At 43.0% G+C, this 5,612-nt stretch overlaps 1 pseudogene; it reads right to left on the bottom strand.

Annotated features, from left to right (window-relative positions):
- Nucleotides 1-2,042: 2,042 nt before the first annotated feature.
- Nucleotides 2,043-2,161, bottom strand: LOC134913366 (5S ribosomal RNA; annotated as a pseudogene).
- Nucleotides 2,162-5,612: the final 3,451 nt, after the last annotated feature.

The raw sequence follows: 5,612 nt of genomic DNA, 5'->3' as shown, positions 1-5,612 counted from the left end.
ACACACCTGCGTTTTTGCAAACACTCCCTGAAAACGGTCAGTTGACACCCAGAAACGCTCCCTTCCTGCCAATCTTCTTGCGGCCATCAGTGCAACTGAAAACTTCGCTAGAACCTGTGCAAAACCACAAAGGACTTTGTAACCTTATGTCGCGCGTGTGCACTGTGGTGCATATGCATGCATAGAAATGCCGATTTTTAGCCTGATCGCTGCGCTGCGAACAACGGCAGCTATTTATTATTTATTATTATTTATTAGCAGTTTCTTATATAGCGCAGCATATTCCGTTGCGCTTTACAATTATTAGAACAACAATTATAGAACAAAACTGGGCAAAGACAGACAGACAGACAGAGGTAGGACGGCCCTGCTCGCAAGCTTACAATCTATAGGGAAATAGGCATTGATATACAAGGATAGATGCTACCTGTTACATAATGGTTCCCCAGGTTGCTAGGTTCTTAATGGGTTGTATATGATATGATCACCCAGCAATGTTGGAAGACAAAATGTGAGTTTATGTGGACTGTACAGAGGGCAGCTAGCGATCAACTCGGAATAACCCCCATAGGCTTGCCATATTTGGTGATAAATGTGAGCTGAGGAAAGTTTCCTTGCTCTGAGCATAATTTGAATTACCTGTTGTAAGAATCCTCTTGCCTTCAGGATGGAAGTCTCAAGAGCCACGCCGTCAAAGACAGTCAATCCAGGTGTTTGTGATAACCAGGACTCTGGTACAGTAGATCTGGACATTGAAGGAGTAGGAATGGAGCATCCATCGAAATCCTCTGCAGATCTGCAATGTCTTCTGGACCAAGTCGGAGCTATTAGTATCATGGCACCCTTACCTTGTCTTACCTTTTCGCATCACCCTGGATCACAAGGCCATTGGTAGAATGACATGAGCCAGACGTAGGTTGACAAGTCATCCACAAAGGTCGGTCTGGGATCCTTTGTTCTTGACCCGTATGCGGAAACTTTGTTGTTCTGACGGGACGCCATGAGATCTATTTCTGGTAGCTCCCATTATCTACCAGAGTTTGTAAGACCTTTGGGGTGTAAAGCCCATTCATTTGCATGAATGGCGTGTCGACTGAGAAAATCCGCTTCCCTGTTTAGGACTCCTGGAATGAATACTGCGGACAAGGCTGGATAATGAAGTTCTGCCCACCTTAAAGTGTGGCATACCTTCTTCATTGTGTTTTGGCTGCGCGTTCCTCCCTGATATTTGAGGTACGCTACTGCCATTGCAATGTCCGAGCGAATTCAAACTGGTTTCATCAGAAGGATATTCTTTGCCTGAATAAATGCCATATATATGGCCCGAAGTTCCAATATATTGATTGCGAGGCAACTTTCTTCCTTGGTCCACTACCCCTGGAAACAACTCCTTCCTGACACTTCTCCCCAGGCCTGCAGGCTGACATCCATTGTCAGAGTTTCCCAATCTGATATCCAAAGGAGCCTCCCTTTGTTCAGATAGGTAGGATGTCTGTAACCACCAAGATATTGACCTCCTAAATTCCAGAGGAAGTCAATAATCTGCGCTTTTATTGTCTGATGAAAACCTTTCCACTTGAAAAGGATCAGACGTTTCAGATGTATCGAGTGGAACTGAGTATACTCCATCATGTCAAATGTCTACACCATCGAACCCATCACATGCATTACTGCATAAATGGATACCGTTTCACTGTGTAGCAACTCCTGAATCCTTAAGTGGATTTTTTATATTTTCCAGGGATACCATAAATTCTCCTGCTCCATGGCCAAAATAATGGAATGTAAAGTCTCCATATTAAACCTGGGGCACGCAAATGTACTTGTTCAGCGCTTTGAGATTGAGTATGGGCCGGAATGACCCATTTAGCTTCTGCACTAAAAACATGTTGGAATAGAAACCGTGTCCTTGTTGTGCAGGAGGAACTTAAATTATCACTCCTGACTGAAGCAACTCCTGAACTGCCTCTTGCAAACCCCTAGTCTTCGTTTCCATTGAAGACGGGCTGGTACAGACTTTTAATATGGGTGTTTCTTGAAAACACCTACAACACCTGGTATTTCCAGGTGATTTACCATCCAAATACTAACCAGGACCAACACTGCTTAGCTTCCAAGATCAGATAAGATTGGGCATGTCCAGTGTGGTGTGGCTGTAGATCATAACCGTGAGATACCACTTCTTACACCCAGGCATCTGTAGTAGACTGCTGCCAGATCTGTGCAACTGAAGAAGTCAGCCTCCCACCCTGGGTTCCCCCAGGTGGAGGCCCGCACCATCAGGCTGATGGCTTATCTTCTGATTTGAAACCAGTAATCTGGTAGCCCAATAACTTTTAGTCTTACCAGACTTGTTGGATTGGGACTGTTTGCCATTACCTTTTCCTTGATTTTGAAAGAATTGAAAAGCTGGAAACTAGGCTTGAATTTATGTGTGAAAGGAAAACTGCACTTTCTTGGAGTCTGCTTTTGACTCCAAAATACTGTTTCATTCTTTACCAAAAATAATATCTCCAGTAAACAAGGATAAGACTCCAGAACCTTCCTGGATTCTAAGTCAGCTTTCCATGTACATAGCCAACCCGCTCTGTGAGCTGCTATTGCTGAAGCTGATGCCTGAGTGGCAACTGTACCCATATCCAGGGCCACTTATCGCTGCCTGTTTGATTTGTGCAATATAGGATTTTTGCTCTCTAGATGCCATTCAATGTATCAGCACAGGATGCCACTGCTTACAACATCCAGGCTGAAGCCATGGCTGGTCTAATGATTGCCCAAGACAAGGAAAAAATGATTTTTAGAAAACCATCAACTCTCCTATCCGTAACATCATTTATTTATGCTGAAAGCAGAAGTAACGTAGATTTTCGCACCAATCTATGACATGCAAATCTACTTTTGGAAGCCACCTCCTTTTTTAAACAGTACCCAGATGGACGAGGATAACTGGAATTTCATTTTTTGGAATTCTAACTTTTTACTGGACGTAACCCAAACCTCTTGCATAATTTCCATCAGCTGTTTTGGGGCGTTTAAACACAGTTGCCTTAGTTTTTAACACAGGCTCTGCTGCCTCTTCTAATGATAGAATGACTTACATGGCACTAATTAGCTCAGGTATGTCCACTGAGCTGAGACCTTCCTCCAAAGTGCAATGAGTCCTCATCCTCCGACGAGTCCTCATCTAAAACCTGTGTAGACTGTGAAGATGTTGTACCATGTCTATGTAACATAGTATCGAAGGTTGAAAAAAGACAATTGTCCATCGAGTTCAACCTATTTGTGGTCTCCAATGCACGATTATTTTGTATTAAATTTTGACTGAAGTTGATGACTGCCGTTACATTTTACCCCTCTTTTTTATAATAACCATAGTGCGTTACTATGCCCCGAAACCCTGGATATCCTTATCCATTAGGAATTTATCTAACCCATTCTTAAAGGTGTTGACTGAGTCGGCCATTGCAACTCCCTCAGGCAGGGAATTCCAAACACGTTTCGTCCTTACCGTAAAAAAGCCTTTACGCCGTATTGTGCGGAATCTCCTCTCCTCTAACCTGAGCGAGTGTCCACGAGTTCTCTGTGTTGATCTAACCAAAAACAGGTCCTGCGCAAGATCTGTATATTGTCCCCTTATATATTTGTAAATGTTGATCATGTCCCCTCTTAATCTCCTCTTTTCCAGTGTAAACATGCCTAGTCTTGCAAGCCTTTCCTCGTATTCCAGCGTCTCCATACCCTTAATTAGTTTGGTCGCCCGCCTTTGAACCTTTTCTAGCTCCAGGATATCCTTTTTGTAGTAAGGTGCCCAGAATTGTACACAGTATTCAAGGTGTGGCCTCACAAGTGATTTATATAACGGGAGTATAATACTCTCGTCCCTAGCATCAATTCCCCGTTTTATGCTAATATCTTATTAGCCTTCTTTGCTGCAGTCCTACTTTGGGTACTACTGCTTAGTTTGCTATTTATGAGGACACCTAAGTCCTTTTCCAGTACAGAATCCCCTAATTTTACCCCATGTAGTAGGTAGGTGTTATTTTTGTTCTTGTTACCACAGTGCATTACCTTACACTTGTCTGTATTGAAGCGCATTCTCCATTTTGCTGCCCAAGCTTCTAATTTAACTAAGTTGTTCTGAAGTGACTCAGCATCCCCCTCCGCATTTATAACTTTACAAAATTTGGTATCATCTGCAAAAATTGACACCATGCTCTCTAGACCAGAGATTTTCAACCTTTTACAACTCGCAGCACACTGAACAAGATTTAAATACTGCCAAGGCACACTCAAATATAATGATGTGTGGTGCAGTTGCCTGTCCTAGGATGTCATGTCGCAGCTTCTCCATAGGTAACCCCTGAGCCACATCTGAGAAAGCCAGAAGAGCCCAACACTGCCCGGGCCCAAAATTAGAACTGGCTCTGCAACCACTAAACCCACCAGTATTGATCGTTCCAGAACCTCCGTAGTGGCAAAATACTGACGGGCCTGGCTCTGCTTCTATGGCGGCACACCTGGAGACTGCTCAGGGCACACTAGTGTGCCACGGCACAGTGGTTGAAAAACACTGCTCTAGACCTTCTGTTAGGTCGTTAATGAAAATATTGAACAATAGCGGTCCTAATACTGAGCCTTGCGGCACATCACTTAGCACTTCAGTCCAAGTTGAAAAAGATCCATTAGCCACAACGCGCTGCTCCCTATTATCTAACCAGTTTTTGACCCAAGTGCATATTGTGCTTCCTAGCCCTGATTCTTGTAGCTTGTAGATAAGTCTCATGTGTGGTACAGTGTCGAATGCTTTGGCAAAATCTAAAAAGATTACATCCACATCTTTACCCTGATCTAGGTTTGCGCTTACTGTTTCATAAAAGCCAAGTTAGTTGGTTTGACAGGATCAGTCCTTCATAAACCCATGTTGATTCCTTTTAATGACCTTATTGACTTCAAGGAACTTCTGAATACTATCTCTTAGAATACCTTCCAATACTTTCCCCACTATAGATGTAAGACTAACTGGTCTATAATTACCTGGTTCAGCTTTACTTCCCTTTTTGAATATAGGCACTACTTCCGCTATACGCCAGTCTTTGGGAACCATACCTGATATTACTGAATCCTTAAAGATCAAAAATAGCGGTTTTGCTATGTGATTTACTTACCACAGCCTTTCAGCCTGCTTTTGTTAAGAGGCTGCCAATTCCCGAGTTGGATAAACCTCAGAATGAATGTTGCATGTAAGTGTTACAAGGGTAACCTATCCCTGGAATAGGAGCTGACATTATCTGCTCAGCTATATTGGATAATGTCTGTGCAAAGTAGCCCATGAAGGTTCAACTAGAACCTGTGCTTGCTTCGGTTATTTAAGAGGTTTCGGTGACAGCTAAACATTTTGCACATAATCCTTTTTGAACCAGATCCTGATAGAAAAACCCAGCTTCGCAAGACAAACATGAAATGAGTGTTGGTGCTGCTGTGGAAAATGTATTTTCCTCACCTTTGCCGCTCTTAAACATGATAATCACACACCTGTACAGTGTTACTACTGTAAGCACTTTAAAATTTGTTAAAGTGACACACAATCCGACCCTACCCTGCTTTGCACCAGC

This window comes from Pseudophryne corroboree, chromosome 4, assembly GCF_028390025.1.
Source record: "Pseudophryne corroboree isolate aPseCor3 chromosome 4, aPseCor3.hap2, whole genome shotgun sequence".
NCBI lineage: Eukaryota > Metazoa > Chordata > Amphibia > Anura > Myobatrachidae > Pseudophryne > Pseudophryne corroboree.
Note: the sequence above shows the minus strand (reverse complement) of the source record. Positions and strands in the feature narration are given on the sequence as shown.